The following is a 20,461-nucleotide window of genomic DNA, read 5'->3' as shown; positions in this document are numbered from 1 at the left end:
TGTTTATTCTGCACGAAGCAAAGGACTCTAGGGAGGGAGAAGGAAGGGAGGAAGAAAATTGGGGGGGGGCTGGTATATAATGAAAGTGTACATATGTTTCAATGACTGCACTGTAAAACATTAACTGACTTAATAAAAAAATAAATCTTTTAAAATAAGCCACCTTTAAAAAATAAGAAACTTAAATTTAGGAAATACTATTTCGCAAAGGAATGATTAGATGTGTATAGTTCATTACACCAAGAAAGCAGTTAAAATTGGAAATATAAATTAAGCACCATAGGATTTGGAGAAATTTATGACTGACCAGTCAGAAATAACCACCAAGAAAACCTAGGTTATAACTACACTTTAAGATCACCATCAGGCCTCTGCATCAGGGAAGTTCAAGCTGGCTGGTGATCCTGTAGGGGTCAGAAGATTATCTACAATCAGAGAGACTGAACACATTATAATAAGTGTATCAAAGAAAACGGCAGCATCCAGGGAGGTTGTTAACTGGGTAAAGCACATGATTTTACAGGTGTGAGTTTGCTAGTTTCTATCACTAGCACTACATACCACATAGCTATGACGCAGTGGTGCTCTGGTGTTTCTCTCTCTCTCTCTCTCTCTCTGTCTCTGTCTCTCTCTCTCCCCATGTTAAATAAATAAATAAACATTAAAAAAAATAAAATAGAAATCAGATTACTTAATATTGGAGAAGGAAACTACAAATACAGAAAAAGGGTAAGTCAGAATGAACCCTGCAGTTTTTGACTGGAGTTGAGGGTAGCAGTATGAATCTTTCTATTTTAATTTTTATTTATAAAAAGGAAACACTGACAAAAACCATAGGATAAGAGGGGTACAACACAATTCCCACCACCAGAACTCTGTATCCCATCCCCTCCCCTGATAGCTTTCCTATTCTTTATCCCTCTGGGAGAATCATTTTTAATATAGAGGGACAGATACAGAAATAAGCGTTAAGTGTGAATATGCACAGCTGTGTCTAAATATACATAGTTTCTAGTTCTGTCTCCTGAGAGGGTCTGGGTACAACCAGTAGCACACTATCCTCTTGAACCTCAGTCTGCATCCACTTTGACTACCACAAAAATCTGGTCCAATGGCCTGATTTCTGAATTCTCTTCCTGTTGGGTGGAGGGATGTTAAGAGTCTATTATAAGTCTATATAATGAATACAGATCTTAAAAATGCAGATTGCACATTGTTTTCCACATTATTATTCAAAAACTTGAAAACCTCTGATAAACAGTATCATTCTTTTACTAGATCACTGAAGACAATGTTTCTGCCAAAAAATTCAAGATTTGTATATGTTACTTCAAATAAGGTGATAGGTGCAATCAAAAGGATGAAACTGTATCATTTGGAACAAAATGGATGGAACTGGAAGTGGTTATGCTACAAAAAATAAGCAGAGGGGGAGAATATAGGTCCTGGAAAAGGATGACAGAGGACTTAGTGGGGGTGTACTGTTATGTGGAAAACTGAGAAATGTTATACATGTACAAACTATTGTATTCACTGTCATCTATAAAACATTAATCTCCCAAAAAATAAATTAAAAAACAAATAAGCAGGGGGTCGGCGGTAGTGCAGCAGGTTAAGCGCAGGTGGCATGAAGTGCAAGGACTGGCATAAGAATCCTGGTTCAAGCCCCCGCTCCCCACCTGCAGGGGGCTAGCTTCACAGGCGGTGAAGCAGGTCTGCAGTTGTCTTTCTCTCCCCCTCTATGTCTTCCCCTTCTCTCTCCATTTCTCTCTGTTCTATCCAACAACAATGACATCAGTAACAATAATAATAACAACAACAAGGGCAACAAAAAGGGGAAAAAAATAGCCTTCAGGAGCAGTAGATTTGTGGTGCAGAACCAAGCCCCATCAATAACCCTGGAAGAAAAAAAATAATAAGCAGAGAGGTAAGGAACAACAAGCTCTTGTTCATATGTGTGATACAAGTAAGTAAAAAGAACTTGCAAAAAATCAGCTAACAACTGTTTCTTAGACTTTGGGGAAACTAAAATAGTTGGGTAGGGGGAGGACACTGAACCTTGGTGAGGGGTGTGGTGACTTACATGCCCTGTGTATGAGTGTGAAAATGCTCCTGAAATCTTACATTTTTATAAAACAATTTAAAAGAACTAATTTTAAATAAATATGGTGCCTTGGAACTTGGACTTTTTATACTAAGATTCTGCGAAGTTCAGAGTCACGAGTCAGAATTCTCTCATGTGGGAAAAAAAAATCTTAGAATGGGATAAGAAATTAAGATAGAGAAATAAAAATAGAGTTTTATGTACCAGTCTCTATGTGAATTGATATATAACTTTATATATAGCAAAATGGATGGCTTAACTAATTTGAGTTTTACCACAGCCCTAGAAAATGGGCAATATCATTCTTTCTTTTTCTTTTTTTTTCTGCCTCCAGGGTTATCTTTGGGGCTTGGTGCCTGCACCATGAATCTATTACTCCTGGTGGCCATTTTTTCCATTTTGTTGTTGTTATTGTTGTTGTCATTATTGTTATTGTTGGATAGGACAGAGAGAACTTGAGAGAGGAATGGAAGACAGAAGGGGGAGACAAAGATAGACAACCTGCAGACCTGCTTCATCGCTTGTGCAGCGACCCCCCCCTGCAGGTGGGGAGCGGGGGGGGGGGGAGGCTCAAACCGGGATCCTTACACTTCGCATTTTGTGCGTTTAACCCAGTACACTACAACCTGGTCCCCACAATATTATTCTTATTGCATTACAAATGAAGAACTGAGGTTTAGGGAAGTTAAGCAATATATTCAAGTCAAATATCTAGAGAGCATGAGATAGTCAGGATCCAGACTCCCATCAGTAGAGATTCCACCAAGAAATTAAAATCAGCCCACTTAATGGAAAAAGGCTCCTCAAAATATTAAAGACAGTAAAACTGTATGTCCCATAAATCTTATTCCTGGGAAACAAAAACATATTCCTTATATAAAATGATTTAACATTCTTTTTTTCTTAGAAACTTAGCAAGAAGAGTATATATTTTACCTATCCTTTCACAGAACCAACTTTGGTTTCATCTTGAACATGCATTGTCACCCTTGTATTTGTTACAGTATTATTTACAATAACAAAGATACAGAAACAACCATCTGTTTGTTAACAGATGGAAGAACAAACATATGTAAGGTGACGTGTCACACATACACAATCGTATTCTATTCAGCACTGAGAAAGAATTCTTCCATTTCTAACAGCATGGATATCCATGGATATTGAGAGCATTAGCCTAAGTGAAATAAGTCATAGAAAGATAAACAATGTACACTTACTTACATGTGGAATCTAGAAAACTTAACTCATAAAAACAAAAGACTGTATAGTGGAGGTTTCCAGGAGCTGAGAAGTAAAATGAATAAGCTGATAATGAACAAATTCTGAGGATTAATGTATGGCACAGTGATTATAGTTAACTTTACTATGCTGTATACTTGAAGATTGTGAAAAGAGTACATCTTAAGAGTTCTTACCATATCAGAAGTCAGGCGGTAACACAGCGGGTTAAGCGCAGGCGGCGCAAAGCACAAGGACCGACCTAAGGATCCCGGTTTGAGCCCCCGGCTTCCCACCTGCAGGGGAGTCGCTTCACAAGCAGTGAAGCAGGTCTGCAGGTTTCTGTCTTTCTCTCCCCCTCTCTGTCTTCCCCTCCTCTCTCCATTTCTCTCTGTCCTATCCAACAACAATGGCATCAATCATAACTACAACAATAAAACAACAAGGGCAACCAAAGGGAATAAATACATAATAAATATTTTTTAAAAGAGTTCTTACCATAAAAATAAGTAAGTAAATAAATAAACAGTGGGTGGGGGAGAGAGCATAAAGGCGATGCAAAACGACTTCCATGGGATCAGGTGGTCATACACCTGTTTGAGTGCACGTCACAATGTGCAAGGACCCGGGTTAAAGTCCCCAGTCCCCAACTGCAGGGTGAAAGCTTTGTGAGTGGAGAAGCAGTGCTGCAGGTGTCTCTCTGTCTCTCTTCTGCTCTATCACACCCTTCCCTCTCAACTGCTGGCTGTCTTCATCCAATAAATAAATAAAGATAATACTAAAAGAAAAAAAAAAAGATGTTCCATGCCCAAAGTTCCAAGTTCCAAAGTCCCAAGTTTAGTTCCCTGTACCACCATAGCACAGAACTGAGCAGTGCTCTGCTATCCATCCATCTATCTATCCCTTTGTATCTCATTAAAGTAAAATATATGAAAAATAAACAGTTACATGATATGAAAAAGCTGTTAGATGGTGCTCTGGTGACCATCACTTAATAATTTTCCAGTTATCTACATAAGAAGTGTATCAGACAAACACACCGCATACCTTACTTAAGCTTATACACTATATATCAAAAGATCTGTACTATCTATCATATGTTATCTCTCAAAAGAGTTGGAAATAGTTTGATTAAAAAGATTGAAATGGAAGGCCAGAGACAGTGCACCTCGTCGAAAGTGCACATGCTTTACCATGTGTGACAGCCCAGGTTTGAATCCCCAGCATCACATGGTCATACCATGTACACCACCAGTGAGGGCTTGAAGAATGGCAGTGCTGTGGTGTCTCTCACTTGCCCTCTATCTCTTTATCTCTTTTTCTGTCTCTTTTACCCTCTCTATAACTGCCTGAAATTGAAGAGGGGGAAGACAGTCCACAATGAGTAGAGTCATCATATAGGTATGAAGCACTGCCCCACATAGGAAAAAGAAAAGACAAAGACAGAAAGGAAAAGAGACTGATATTTCTTGGATTCTCATCTGGATAATCTCTTGGCTTACATTTTCACAAACACCACCTTCCCAAGGCAGGGTGACACTTCAAGGGGATGTGAAAGGTTAGCTCCAAACCCAAACTGTGACCGACATCATGCTTTCATCGTCAAAGGTAAGAGAAGCCATATCTATGATGACCAGACATAATTTTCAGACCCTCTCCCAAACTGAAGACAGGACACACAGAACAAAGAGCTATAGTTTTTTCTTAGAAGACCTGTTACAGCATCTAAGACAACAAAGCCATTTTATTATTGTCAAATAAAAGATGACTGTTTGCACAAGACTTTCATGTAAACAGGCTTTTTGGCTCAGTGGGGTATATACAGTCACTTGGTTTACCTTTGAGTAATATCCTGATGTTAAATGGTAAAAAATAAAAAAAAATTTTTAAATGGAGCAACAGTCAGACAGTGTATGAGTCATATTCTTCTCTCTCTCAGAATTTGGATGATGCTGATTTTCCTGCAGCTTCTTGTAACTGTTTTTTGCAGTCTGAAGAATCTGGTTTTTGCTGCCCTTCTGAGTGTTAAGTCCACTCATGATTAACACATCCCTACCACCCACCGTCTCTGTGCAGGTCCTATGGCTAATAAAAAAAAAAAGTGTACGTTCTTCATTTCATGCTTTCCTGTCCAAGCCCATGTTGGAAAGATGAGAGATGACAGCTAAACGGACAGAAACTCCCCTGCACAGCCGACAGAAATGTGAGTGGAAAGTGTCTAGCAGTGTGTACTAAAACCATCTACACCTCTGACTCCACAGCTCCCCTCCCAAACAGATAACAAGAAGTCAATGCTTTCTTAGCCACTTGTATGTCCTTAGACAACCGGGTTGCTTCGAAGTTTGAGTTTATAAGTTGTGCTGCTATGAATATAGATATTCTGTGAATATCTATATTCATATATAGATATAGATATTTACTATTCTGTAAACCATTATCATCCTCAATAAAGTGATGAAAGTGGATTTTTAAGTCAGTGCTTTTTTAAATATTTACTTATTCTCTTTTGTTGCCCTTGTTTTTTTATTGTTGTTGTAGTTATTGTTGTTGTTATTGATGTCGTTGTTGTTGGATAGGACAGAGAGAAATGGAGAGAGATGGGGAAGACAGAGAGGGGGAGAGAAAGATAGACACCTGCAGACCTGCTTCACCGCTTGTGAAGCGACTCCCCTGCAGGTGGGGAGCCGGTGGCTAGAACCAGGATCCTTATGCTGGTCCTTGCACTCTGTGCCACGTGTGCTTAACCCACTGCGCCACAGCCCAACTCCCTAAGTCAGTGCTTTTGAGTACAAAAGGACTTGTTTAAAAGTGTAATCTGACTTCCCTGGACAGATGACCCGACCAATGTGTCCTGGAGGCCCGCTTCCCCCAGCCCTGCACCACCAGGGAAAGAGAGAGACAGGCTGGGAGTATGGATCAACCTGTCAACACCCATGTTCATCGAGGAAGCAATTACAGAAGCCAGACCTTCCACCTTCTGCACCCCATAATGACCCTAGGGCCATACTCCCAGAGGAATAAGGAATAGGAAAGTTATCAGGGGAGGGGATGGGATACAGGGTTCTGGTGGTGGACCTGCCCCATAGGTTTTATAAATAGTTTCATTATCAATTTTTCTTTTTTAGATATTTATTTATTTATTCCCTTTTGTTGCCCTTGTTGTTTTTTATTGTAGTTGTTGTTGGATAGGACAGAGAAAAATGAAGAGAGATGTGGAAGACAGAGAGGGGGAGAGAAAGATAGACACCTGCAGACCTGCTTCACTGCTTGTGAAGAGACTCCCTGCAGGTGGGGAGCCGGGGGCTCGAACCAGGATCCTGTGCTTAACCCACTGTGCTACTGTCTGACTCGCCATTATCAGCTTTTTAAAGGCTTATTTGGTCATTTTAAAAGGAAAAAAAATAGGGAGTCGGGTGATAGCACAGCGGGTTAAGCACACGTTGTGCAAAGCACAAGGACCAGTGTAAGGATCCCAGTTTGAGCCCCCAGCTCCCCACCTGCAGGGGAGTTGCTTCACAGGCACTGAAGCAGGTCTGCAGGTGTCTATCTTTCTCTCCCCCTCTCTGTCTTCCCCTCCTCTCTCTATTTCTCTCTGACTATCCAACAACAATAATAACTACAACAATAAAACAACAAGGGCAACAAAAGGGAATAAATAAAAAATAAATTTAAAAAAAGGTAAAAAAATAATTTACAAGTTTATTTTAGTCATCTGGTATTTGTAACTTCTTCACTTATTTCATCTAGCACAATCATTTCCAATTCCATTTGTTTTGTCCTAAATAACACAATTTTATCTTTTTTTTTTTTTTTACTGTAGAGTAGTATCCCATTGACTATATTTCCCATAACTTCTTTATTCAGTCATCTGTCCTGAGGCATTTCAGTTGCTTCCATGTTTTGGCTATTGTAAATAGTGTGAATCTGCACCTAGGGTTACATAGTTGCCTATGAGTGGTATTGCTAGATTGGTAAACTATTTCTATTTTTATTTGAGAGTCGCCATATTGATTTCCATGGGAGTTGCACCAGTTTGATAGTCACACACTTTTTCCCCCATCAGTATTATCACTGGGCGGGGGGAGAGGGGCTCAGTACCTGCATGACCGTACCCCATCAGTATTATCACTGGGCGGGGGGAGAGGGGCTCAGTACCTGCGTGACCGTATTATTCCCAGTGGCTTTTTTTTTGGATACATGGTGAGAAACAGAGAAGGGGAAAGATGAGAGAAAAAGAAACACTTGCAGTACAATTCCACTACATGTAAAGGTCCCCACCCAGCCACCCCCACACAGGTGGGGATTGGGGCCTTGAACCTAGGTCCTTACATGTGGTAATATACGTGTTCTTCTGGACCACCATCATGTCATACTAATAGCCACACTTTTTAAAATTTATTTATTTATAAAATGGAAACACTGACAAGACCATAGGATAAGAGGGGTTCAGAGAAAAAAAACCAAGGTAGTTATCAAGGGCATAAAGCAGAAGACTTTGTTTTTCGTGGGGGTTTTTTGTTTGATTGTTTTCTTTTGTTTTATTTTGTTTTGCCTCCAGGATTATTGCTGGGACTTGGTGCCTGCACTACGAATCCACTGCTCCTGGAGGTTATATTTTTTTCCCTTTTTGTTGCCCTGTTGTTTTTTTTTATCATTGGTGTGTTATTATTGTTGTTGTTATTGATGTCATTATTGTTGGATAGGACAGAGAGAAATCGAGAAAGGAGGGGAAGACAGAGAGGAGGAGAGGACAGAAAGACACCTGCAGACCTGCTTCACTGCTTGTGAAGGGACCCCTCTGCAGGTGGGGAGCTGGGAGCTCAGACAGGGATCCTTAGGCTGGTCCTTGCGCTTTGTGCCATGTGCACTTAGCCCACTGCGCTACTGCCGACCCCCAGTAGAAAACTGATGGAGGGCACAGTGGTTTGCACATGCCATGCATGGGTGTGAAACTGTATCTGAAATTAAATGGTTTTGTAAAACACTGTTAAATCACTTTTTTTATTTTGGCTACAGACAGAGAAATTGAAAAAGGAGGAGGAGATTAAGAGGGAAAGAAGAAGCAAGACACCTGCAGCACTGCGTCACCACTTGTGCATCAACATCAGAAGTTATCGCTGGAGCAACCTGAGAACAGTTCTATTGCTTGTGCAAAAACAAAGTCATCTTGGCCCTCTTAAGGACGCTAAGCCCGTCCGTCACTCTGTTCTCATCCCCACTTGAAGCTCTTCATGAAAGGTGTGGCTTGGGTGAGACCTATTTTAAGGACTATTTCCTAAACTGCCAACCAAACCTGTTTTGTGTTTTGTCCTTCCTCTGTGTTTTCCATCTGCCTTACGAAGGTCTCTCTGTTCACATCCTTGTCACAGCACTTCAATACAGGAGCCTGGCAGTAGCACACCTAGCAAAGCACACTAGTTCCCATACACCAGAATGGGTTCAAATCCTGGATCCTCACCTTCAGGAAGGAAGCTTCATGAGTAGAGGAACTGGCCATAGATCAGCCTACCCACCCCCACCCCGTGTGTGTGTGTGTGTGTGTGTGTGTGTGTGTGTGTGTGTGTGTGTGTGTGTGTGTGTGTGTCATAAAAATAAATAAAGGAAAGGTTTGGAGATCAGAGCATTTTGTAGGCACCTGTCATTCAGAGCTGGAAAATTGTGCGCATGTGTAGTCAACTCTGCTATAAACCATTACTCTCTCCCATAAATTAAATAAGAAAGTAAATAGTCACCAGGAGCAGTGGAGCATTCAGGCAGGCACCAAGTCCAAGTAATAACCCTGGTGACAAAAAACAGTAATAATAATTTATGGTAAAATTTGAAAAAGCATTAATATTTGCATACTGCTCTCTCCTGAAGAGTAGTTCCACCTGACTAGTCTTCGATGAAGCCTAAATTCAGACAGAACCATTTGAATTTAAATATATATATTCTTAAAACATTATGAAGTGAAAAAAAAACATTATAGACCCAGCAAGGGTGATGGTGTACCCAGTAGAGTGAACGCACATCTTACAATGTGTAAAGACCTGAGTTCAAGCCCTTTCTCCCCACCTGCAGGGAGGACACTCACAAATGGTGAAAAGCAGGGCTGCTGGTGTCTCTCTCCTCTCTATCTCCCCCTTCTATCTCAATATCTCTGTCTTTATCCAATAAATAAGTAGATACATTAAAACTTTATGGGCCCAGAATACAAAGCTAAAGCTAAAGCAAAAAGCATAGAATATGCACACACGATATCTTTTAGTTGTCCCACTATTCTTTCTTTGCTCAACGTTCTGTTTTTATTTCAAGAGTTCTTTTCCCAAAGCACACATCAAGGCTCTTATCTTATTTGTGATTAGTGTTTGTTACTCAATAAAAAGCCTAAATGGACAAAATATCGAACTTCTTAAGATCGTACAATCTAGAGCAGCCAACATCTGAGGGAACTAGTGCTAACAACGCCAGGCACAGACTCAAAATTTATACAAATATACAGCCTGTTTCTTGTGCTAACGGCTTTCATTCCCTAACTGCAAACCTGACAACCAATTTCATTAGACAGGAAGCAAGAAAAAAAGCTATTGCTTAATTCCCTTCACAGAGTGAGCAGTAGGAAACTGTTGTAAGATCTCTGAAACACAGGTATTCGCGAGCAAAGCATTATCAGCAAGGGTAAGCCCACTTGGCTGCTGAGAAGAGGAGAGGGAGTCTTTGACTGAGGTCAAGTTCATCTGAAAAAGAGAGCCCAGCAAAAGTAAACAAACAGGCAGACATAAAAGTCACTTCTCTGAGTCAAGAAAGAGTTTAGAGAGGGCTGTCAGGTGACACATCAGTAAAAAGCACAGCTTACCATGAGCAAAGACCCAACCAGGTACCAGCCCCATTCAATACAGGGAGGTGTTGGGGGGTTGAGGGGACATGGGAAGGAGCTTCACAAGCAGTGGAGTGGTGCTGTGGTGTGTCTCCTCTCCCTGTTGGTCTCTATCTCTTACTCTCTATCTAAAGAGAAAAAATGGCATCTGGGAGCAGGGGAGTCATGTAGACTCTGAGCCCCAATAATAATCCTGGTGACAAAAAAAAAAAGGCAGAGACGCAAAAGGTTATGTGCAAAGGGCTTTTCATGCATGAGGCTCCAAAGTCCCAGGTTCAATACTCTGCACTACCACAAGCCAGAGCTGAGCTCTGGTAAAATTACATATACGTGTGTGTGTGTGTGTGTGTGTGTGTGTGTGTGTGTGTGTGTGTATGTATATGTATAGACTCTTCAAAAACTAGTAAAGTCATGGGCCCCTTGGAATAGACTTAAATTAGACCTTTTAGCTTTTTCCCAAGTGGAGACCCCAAATCTTCATTTGCAATATTTCAGCCTTTAGGTTCATGATTAGTCAACAATTTGTTCTGCTTTGTATCTTAACTCTTTTTCATCCACCAGGTTCCAGATACTATCATGATGCCAGCCTGGGAAGACAACCCCACTAATGTGTCCTGGAGCCCTGCCTCCCCAGAGCCCTGCCCTACCAGGGAAAGAGAGAGATGGGCTGGGAGTGTGGATCCACCTGCCAATGCCCATGTTCAAAGGCGAAGTAATTACAGAAGCCAGACCTTCTACCTTCTGTACCCCACAATGATCCTGGGTCCATACTCCCAGAGGGATAAAGAATAGGAAACCTATCAAGGGAGGGGATGGGATACAGAGTTCTGGTGGTGGGAACTGTGTGGGCTTGTACCCCTCTTATCCTATGGTCTTGTCAATATTTCCATTTTTATAAATTCTAAAAAAGTTAAAAAGAAAAAAAGAGGGTATTATCAGAGAGCTTCTCACTTTGCTAAAACCATTTTAGCATCTCAAAGCATAAAATGATAAGTGATCATAAATATGGCCAAATGGTTTCTTAACACACACACAAAAAAAATCACAGACATAAAACAATCAAGAAGGGAGTCTTTTTAAATGGACCTGAAGGATATATATCCAATTGTACATAAAGACACTGAAGTTGGTCACACTAACTTAGTTTCTCTACTTTTACTTCTCTCTCTCTCTTTCTCTCCGCCCCCCATTCTCTCTACTCTCGATAGTGAGAAACACTATGTGGTAACTGACTCATTGGTCCAATGATGCCCACCTGTCTTTTTTATTTTTCATTAGTGATTTAAAAAATTATAAGATAATAGGGGTATAATTCCACACCAGAGTTTGTGTCCCCACTCCCCTCCAGCAGAAGCTACAATAGTTCTCTTCAGATATCAGTTGGGATGCATTGGATCGACCTTCTCGTAGTGCATCCCGTGAGTACCCATTCATTGGGGAAACTGACGATCCTTCCTAGCCGACTGAATCCACATGGATCCCAGTCACTTTCAAAGCCAGCAACAAGCAGCTCCTGACAGCTTTCAACCTGACGCTGTTGACTGGTTACGGAAGAAGGGCAAACGCTAGAAGAAGATATCAGTTATATATATATATATATATATATATATATTCCCATTTTATTTACTTCTCTGATCCTACCTTCACTTCCTTTCTAAGTACACCTACGCCTATTACTACTCCCAAGTGTCCTTTCTACATCTTCTCTCCCAGATAAGTGAAATAGTGCCTGGCTTCCTCTCCACCTGTCTTTTTCGATCTTTATTTGATAGGACAGAGAGAAATTGAGGGGGGAGAAGGAGATAGAGAGGGAGAGAGAAAGATATCTGCAGTACCACTTCATGGCTCAAGAAACTTGGCCCCTTCAGTTGAGGACCAGGGACCTGAACCTGATTGCTTGCACATGTACGCTTAGCCAGGTGAACCACAGCCTGGCCCCTTGCCCACCTGTTGTTTCCATTCACTTGGCTTCTCAGCTGTCTTCCCACCTGGAATTACCACTCCTTACGATTTGATCCAAACTAAACTAATCTAAACTCTCTGCTGAAAACATGGTCTCGTAAAGCCTCCCCTTGAGTTTCCACGTACACCGTACCAGCTACCATCTAGACCAACTGTAAGCACATCCCTAGATACTTTATTCATCACATCATCCTTTCTGCCTCCCCCAGAACCCAGGAGGTGAGCACAGTGAATGCCTGAGAACTTCTCGGGTGATTGGAGCTGGTAGAGGTGGGATGAACTAAAGAAAATGTGGCAAGATGGTAACAACTACCTGTTAGACTGACTGTCAGAAGGATTTAGACGTTTTAATGAATGATCTACACTTGGGTAAACATTAGTCATGCTTACCCGAACAACTCAAGAGTAAATAATATATCCCTTGTACTAAATTAAAGACTATAAAACTATTAGGGTAGTTACCCCATAACAAATGCCAGAAAAGTGGATACCTTGACTTAATTTTATAGACACTTTCCAAAGTACATACTCTTGTCTTACACAACAAAACTAATTAAAAAGTATTAACAATGTTTAGACTTAGTAATCCATGACCTTTGGAAAGAAAGCCTTGGGTTTATATAATAATGGTAAATGGCCACTTTTTCTGTGGACATAAAAGGAATTCAGTTTCTCTGGGCACTTTTTTTCCCCCCTCTGCTACCAGTAAGCTCTAGGGACTGGTAAACTCCTAAAGGAAAACCATAAAAAAAAAAATCCAGCTAGTTAAACTAACACCAATAAGAAGCATAAACGGGAACAATTTTCAATTGCTTGGAATCAAAAACTTGATTTTTAAAAGCTTCAAAACAAGAGTTTACTGTTTCCTGGACATCTGCAGTTGAAAAAACACAAAAACAGTTCTGGAAAGTGCTGTGGTCTAGTTTATCTGGAGCGATGTCCAGGTGTGAAGAGGAAGACTGGGGCAGAATAGAAAATAAAACCAGCATGGACCACAGATCTTTTAGGGCATATTAATGGACACTCTAGGAGTATGGATGTAGCACTGTGTGCTACTTGTTTGAAGGAAGCCTTACCTTGGGGACAGTTTGAGGCAGAATTCCTTCTCATCCATGTCATGCAGACTTCTAGATCAGAGATGCTTGAGGAGAAAAAAAAAAAAAAAAAAAAAGGTCTGCCAGGGAATCCATGGATTCCCTCATAGATCAATATGGGCCTAGATCTCTGACAGATCTCTCTCTCTTCCATCACTGGTCACACCCACTGGGATAGGCCCTTTTATAGGCTTCTCCAGGGCCATAACCTCACTATAAAAGAACAATGGTAGGGGCAGTTGCACAGCAGTGCAGTGGGTTAAACGCACATGGCGCAAAGCACAAGGACCAACATAAGGATCCCGGTTCAAGCCCCTGGCTCCCCACCTTCAGGGGAGTTACTTCAGAGGCAGCGAAGCAGGTCTGCAGGTGTCTTTCTCTCCCCCTTTCTGTCTTCCCCTCCTCTCTCCATTTCTCTCTGTCCTATCCAACAACAACAACAACAATAAAACAACAAGGGCAATAAAAGGGAATAAATAAATATTTTAAAAAAAACAATGGTAGGGACTACCCCACTCTCTGAAGGGAGGTTGGATCAGCCTACTCTGCCACTTAAGGAAGATCAGTCTTGAAATGAGTGCAGCCTACAATGCTCCCAACTATGACTGTGGAATGTGAGCTCAGACTGACAGGGTCTTAGAGGCTGTACAGGCTCCTGTGCTAAATATGAACACATCTGGGCCCCAGGTTACATCACTCTGGTAGACATTTAATTGCATTTATAGATCGTCTTCAAGTCTGTGAGCAATTCTCTAATCATGCTCTTTAGTTCTACTTTCAACTCTGACACCATCTTCCCAGACAAGATTTCTAGTCTACCTCTGCATTAGCTATCAATCCCTAAAATAGACTTCCTAACTTCCTTCTACCTTAAGGTACCTATTTTTATCTACTCTATTTCTACTATATGCTTCTTGTTTATTAGATATTTTGTCCTGCTTTCTATCTTACTGTATTTCAGCCACCAAGTTCCAGATACTACTATGATTCCATCATGACTTCCAAGGGCAGGGGACCTCACCAATGCTTCCGGGAACCTCCTCTACTCCATTAGGGAAAAATAAAAACAGGCTGGGGGTATGGACTGACCTGCCAATGCCCATGTCCAGCAGAGAAGAAATTACAGAAGCCAGACCTTCCACCTTCTGCACCCCAAAAATAATTTTAGCCCATACTCCCAGAGGGATAAACAATAGGGAAGTTTCCAACAGAGAGGATAGAACACAGAACTCTGGTGGTAGAAAGTATATGGAATTATACTCCGGTTACAATTATACCCCTTACAATCTTGTAAATCAATGTTTAATCACTCATAAAAATAAAATATAAAAAAAGCAAAAAGGTCCGCTTTAGTATTATTTGCCATCGTCTTTATGTCTGGATCCCAGGCAGAGTCTTTGATGGTGAGTGCCACAGCTTTTGGGACAAAGCTGCCAGGCAGCTGGGTATGCTTCCCAGACTGTGGAATAAGCAATAAAAAGAAAAAAAGAAAAACAAGAACTGCCAACTTTTTACAATATGGAGACATAAGTGTAAGAGCCAAGATGGTCATTTTTCCATCCAGCCAGCCACAAGGTTGGCATTTGACATTGTGGTGAATGACACCAGAGAGTGTCCAACCACCTGCTTCACTGACAGCCTTGCTCAGAAAGTCCATGTAAGCTAGAGATTCAAGAAAGAAAGGGGTGTAGGAGAGAGAACTGATACCACCCAAAAGGCTTTCTCTTTGTTTTTATTTTGTTTTGTTTTACTTTGGCTGGTATTATGATATGAACTGAATGTTTGTGCTACTCCAAAAGCCCTATGTTGAAGTCTAGGATGGCTGCATTGGAAGACTGGAAGGAAGGAAGGAAGGAAGGAAGGAAGGAAGGAAGGAAGGAAGGAAGGAAGGGAGGGAGGGAGACAGGAAGGAAGGAAGACAGGAAGGAAGGAAGGAAGGAAGGAAGGAAGGAAGGAAGGAAGGAAGGAAGGAAGACAGGAAGGAAGGAAGGAAGGAAGGAAGGAAGGAAGGAAGGAAGGAAGGAAGGAAGGAAGACAGGAAGGAAGGAAGGAAGGAAGGAAGGAAGGAAGGAAGGAAGGAAGACAGGAAGGAAGACAGGAAGGAAGGAAGGAAGGAAGGAAGGAAGGAAGATAGGAAGGAAGATAGGAAGGAAGACAGGAAGGAAGGAAGGAAGGAAGGAAGACAGGAAGGAAGGAAGGAAGGAAGGAAGGGAGGGAGGGAGGGAGGGAGGGAGGAAGGAAGGAAGGAAAGAAAAAGAGCAGGTGAGTAAGTTCAGCATCTTTATTTTTTTGTATTGGTGGCTATCTTATTTCTTTTTTAATTTTTATTTATAAAAAGGAAACATTGACTAAACCATAGGATAAGAGGGGTACAACTTCACACAATTCCCACCACCAGAACTCCGTATCCCATCCCCTCCCCTGATAGCTTTCCTATTCTTTAACCCCTCTGGGAGCATGGACCCTGGATCATTGTGGGATGCAGAAGGTGGAAGGTCTGGTTTCTGTAATTGCTTCCCCGCTGAACATGGGCATTGTCAGGTCTATCCATACTCCCAGCCTGCCTCTCTCTTTCCCTAGTGGGGCAGGGATCTGGGGAAGCAGAGCTCCAGGACACATTGGTGGGGTTGTCTGTCCAGGGAAGTCTGGTTGGCATCATGCCAGCATCTGGAACCTGGTGGTTGAAAATAGAGTTAACATACAAAGTCAAACAAACTGTTGACCTATCATGTACCTAAAGGCTGGAATAGTGCAGATGAAGAATTGGGGGGGGGGGGGGGCCTCCATTTTGTAGATAGCTAGTAGGCATATTTTAGTTATATTCCAAAGGGCCTGTGGCTATATTAGTGGGGGGGGGGGGGTTGTTTGTTTGTTTGTTTGTTTTCTTGCCTGAGCCTGAAATCTGTTACACAGTAGGATCCAAGTTATTATCTGGGGAAATGATGCCATAGCTGCATAAAGAACCAGAAAGCTGGATCAGGGAAGAGAGTAGCTCCCTAATATGGGAAAGGGGTATATATATTGTTGGGTCCCATATTCAGCTTAGGAGTCTCTGTGACCTCTGTATCCCTCTAGATCTGAGCTCACATTCTGTCATCAGTAGGAACATTCAAAGCTGCCCCCATATGACCCATCGTCCTCAGGTGTAGCATAGAGTATGTTGTCCATCCTCCCTTCGGAGGATGGAACATTCTCTAACATTGTTGATCCAAATTGAGGGCAAGGTCCTATGGGGGGCCCACAGAGGGATCTATTGTGTTGTTTCTGATAGGAATGACCAGTAACAATGGAGAAAGGGATTTATCTGAGGTCTAAGCCCATCATGTCTGTTTGGGAATCTCAGGACTCCCCAAATAGGGCCCCAGAGTTCAGGATCTTTATAAGAAGAAACCCCAGTATGGATCAACCTTTCAACAACCATGTTCAGTGGGGAAGCAATTAAAGAAGCCAGACCTTCCACTTTCTGCACCCATAATGGCCTTGGGTCCATACTCCCAGGAGGTTAAAGAATAGGAAAGCTATCTGGGGAGGGAATGGGATACGGAGTTCTGGTGGTGAGAATTGTGCAAAGTTGTACCCCTCTTATCCTTTGGTTTTGTTAATATTTTCTTTTTATAAATAAAAAATTTAAAAGAAGAAGAAACCCCAGAGATCAAACTCATTCTGTCTCAGTGGATATACACAAAGGAAATCCTATATGAGACCAAAGCAACTGTCTGCAGAACAAGAAGTTGCACCAGAAATCAAAGCCTGCCAGGGCCTTTGGGTTCTTCTTTTCTTTTCTTTTCTTTCCTTTTCTTTTCTTTTCTTTTCACTCTCAAGATATGTGAGAAGGCAAGTGCTTGTGTAATTCACACAGTTTATGAGATCCTTATGGTAGCCTGAGACCAACACAGTTGGATGACTCCAGCCAAAGGAAATCAGGGGCTTGCTGAGCTGAACGAAGCTAAGATCCAGCCTGGAAACAGACAGGATCTAACTCTGCTCCAAAGATACCACCACTGGGATTAGGAAATTCAAACTGTCTCTTTATTTTTTCCATCCCTCACTCGGAATTCAAAGTTCCAGTAAGATATGTCTAATGATCTAAATCTAGGGTATATGTGTAATTTCTGGTTACACCAGGATAGGGATTAAGAGAATCTTCTTCTTTCCAGTTCAAAAATAGTTTGCCAACAAGTGGTTTATCCCAAGACATCATAGGCCTTAAAAAGTAAGTCAGGTTATTTCTAGAAAGGACAAATGGATGCTGGGCAACCCAAATTTTCTTGACAGAGAGGCCAGAACAGGATTTCACCATTTTATGTGATGCCAAGCATTAAACCAGAGCCTTGCATATTTAATCCTACATTCTACCACGGAACCACCTGCCAATGAACTTGGTAATATTAAAAAAAAATGCTGGAGAGGTTGTGGGGACAAAGGAACCCTCCTGTACTGCTAGTAGGAATGTAAACCCCTGTGGAGAGCAGTCTAGAGAACTCTCACAAGGCTAGAAGTGAACCTACCCTATGATCCTGCAATTCCTCTCCTAGAGATATATCCCAAGAAGTCAAAAAGATCCACCCAAAAAGATCTGTGTATACCTATGTTCATAGCAGCACAATTTGTAATAATTCAAAATTTGGAAGCCACCCAGGTGTCCAACAACAGATGAGCGGCTGAGTAAATTCTAGTCTATATACACAATGGAATACTACTCAGCTATTAAGAACGGTGACTTCATCTTCTTCACCTCATCTTAGATGAAGCTTGAAGAAATCATGTTAAGTGAGGTAAGTCAGAAAGAGAAGGATGTGAATATGGGATGATGTCGCTCACAGATAGAAGTGAAAAACAAGAACAGAAGGGAAAACACAAAACAGAACTTGGACTGGAGTTTGGTGTATTGCACCAAAGTAAAAGACTCTGGGATGGGTGGGCGGGGGGTAGGAACATGATGGTAGAGGAGGACCTAGTGGGGGTTGAATTGTTAAGTGGAAAACTGAGGAATGTTACACATGTACAAACTAGTGTATTTTACTGTTGACTATAAGCCATTAATCCCCCAATAAAGTTTTTTTTTAAGTAACCAAATTGTCTCAGACTTTGTGAGAATTATGATGGTTATGTGGGGAGGGAGACAGAACTTTTGTGGAGGGCATGGTAATTTATGGAAACATACCCCTGAGTGGATTGACCTGTCATTGCCCATGTCCAGCAGAGAAGCAGTTCCAGAAGCCAGCCCTTCCACTTTCTGCTCCCCCTAAAGAATTTTGGTCCATACACCCAGAGGGATAACAACAGGCAGCTTTCAATGGAGGGGATGGGACATGGAACTCTGGTGGCGAAAACTCTATGGAATTATATCCCTGTTATCTTACAATCTTGTTAATCATTATTAAATCACTTATAAAAATTTAAAGGGGGAGAGGGGAAGGGGAAGGCACAGAGATTTGCTGGGTGTATTCTGGAACCATACCCGCCCCCGTAATTTTATATTCTTGTAAACCACTACTAAATCACTAATAAAAAATGTTAAGCCCCCTCGAAAAAGAAAATCTACCCCTGAAATTGTATAATTTTGTAAAATACTCAAGTCATAGGGAAGTTGGGCAGTAGCTCAGCGGGTTAAGCGCACGTGGCACAAAGCGCAAGGACCAGCATAAGGATCTGGGTTCAAGCTCCGGGCTCCCCACCTGCAAGGGAGTCGCTTCACAAGTGGTGAAGCAGGTCTGCAGGTGTCTTTCTCTCCCTCTCTCTGTCTTCCCCTCCTCTCTCCATTTCTCTCTGTCCTATCCAACAATGACGACATCAATAACAACAATAATAACTACAACAATAAAACCACAAGGGCAACAAAAGGAAAAATAAATACTAAAAAAAAAAAAATTCAAATCATTAATAAAAGGAAAGCTTTTTTAATGGACTCTCAACTATATCACATCTCATTACATGTACAAAAGGTGAGTTTCTGTGGCCATGGATCCAGGAATCTTAAAGGAGTACCTGTCCATAGGTAAAGCTAAGAGGTGGGCATCTCTGTACAGGACGTTCTGAATCAGGACTACATTGGGGCGGGGGATAGTGGGGGGACCCATGGTCAAAATGTTGAAGCTAACCATGACACCAAACTGACTTGCACGGGCAGATGACCCCACCAATGTGTCCTGGAGCCCCGCTTCCCCAGAGCCCTGCCCCACTAGGGAAAGAGAGAGACAGGTTGGGAGTATGGATCCACCTGTCAACGCCTATGTTCAGCGGGGAAGCAATTGCAAAAGTCAGACCTTCCACCTTCTGCAACCTATAATGATGCTGGGTCCAATCTCCCAGAGGGATAAAGAATAAGAAAGCTATCATGGAAGGGAAGGGGATGCAGAGTCTGGTGGTGGGACTTGTGTGGAGTTGTACTCCTCTTATTCTATGGTCTTGTCCGATATTTTCATTTTCTAAATTAAAAAAGAAATGTTGAAGCTAGAAAAAAAATTGTATTACTACTCACTCATTGTTCCCAGTGTTCTACCATATCTAAATGCCTCCTGACTTGCCCAATTATGTTTACAGAGCAACTGCTATGTATCACAGCATTTACAAAGGGCTTTATCTATACTGACATATTTTTTCTGCTGCAACACAGAAATAAAAATACAAACAAAAGAATGCATCGAGACAGGACAATATAAAGAATATTAAAATGCCAAAATAAAACATTTGTCCATGTATCAAAAAGATCACATTTTTTAGGGGCTAGGTGGTGGCACACCCGATTGAACTCACATGTTACCAGGCACAAGGACCCAGGTTCAAGACCCCAGTCCCTACCTGAAGAGTGTAACTTCATAAGTGGTGAAACAGTGGTGTGGTTGTCTCTATTTCTTTATCACTCCCTTCCTTCCTCCCCTCCTTTCTCAGTTTCTCTCTGTCCTATGAAATAAATAAATGAGTCACATCTTTTACATAATCAGTCTCGTTTTGTTATAATCCCAGCTATCTACACCCTACTAGATAGCACGTGCTTTATTAGACACAGTGGAGACTGACAGGCCAAGTCAACAGCAGAGGCAGAACTGGAATCAGGTCTCTGCTTCAAGTCAGGGATCCTTCCATCAGGCTAGCTGGATTCATAGCATAGGTCTTTGTCTATTCCAGAATACATCAGAGACCCATGTCCCAAGAAGTTTCAGAGAAATCAAAAAGCTGAAGTGACAGCACAGCATCACAGCCTCCATATATGTCAATTACTAT

The sequence above is a fragment of the Erinaceus europaeus genome, chromosome 8, assembly GCF_950295315.1.
Source record: "Erinaceus europaeus chromosome 8, mEriEur2.1, whole genome shotgun sequence".
In the NCBI taxonomy this organism is placed as follows: Eukaryota; Metazoa; Chordata; class Mammalia; order Eulipotyphla; family Erinaceidae; genus Erinaceus; species Erinaceus europaeus.
Note: the sequence above shows the minus strand (reverse complement) of the source record.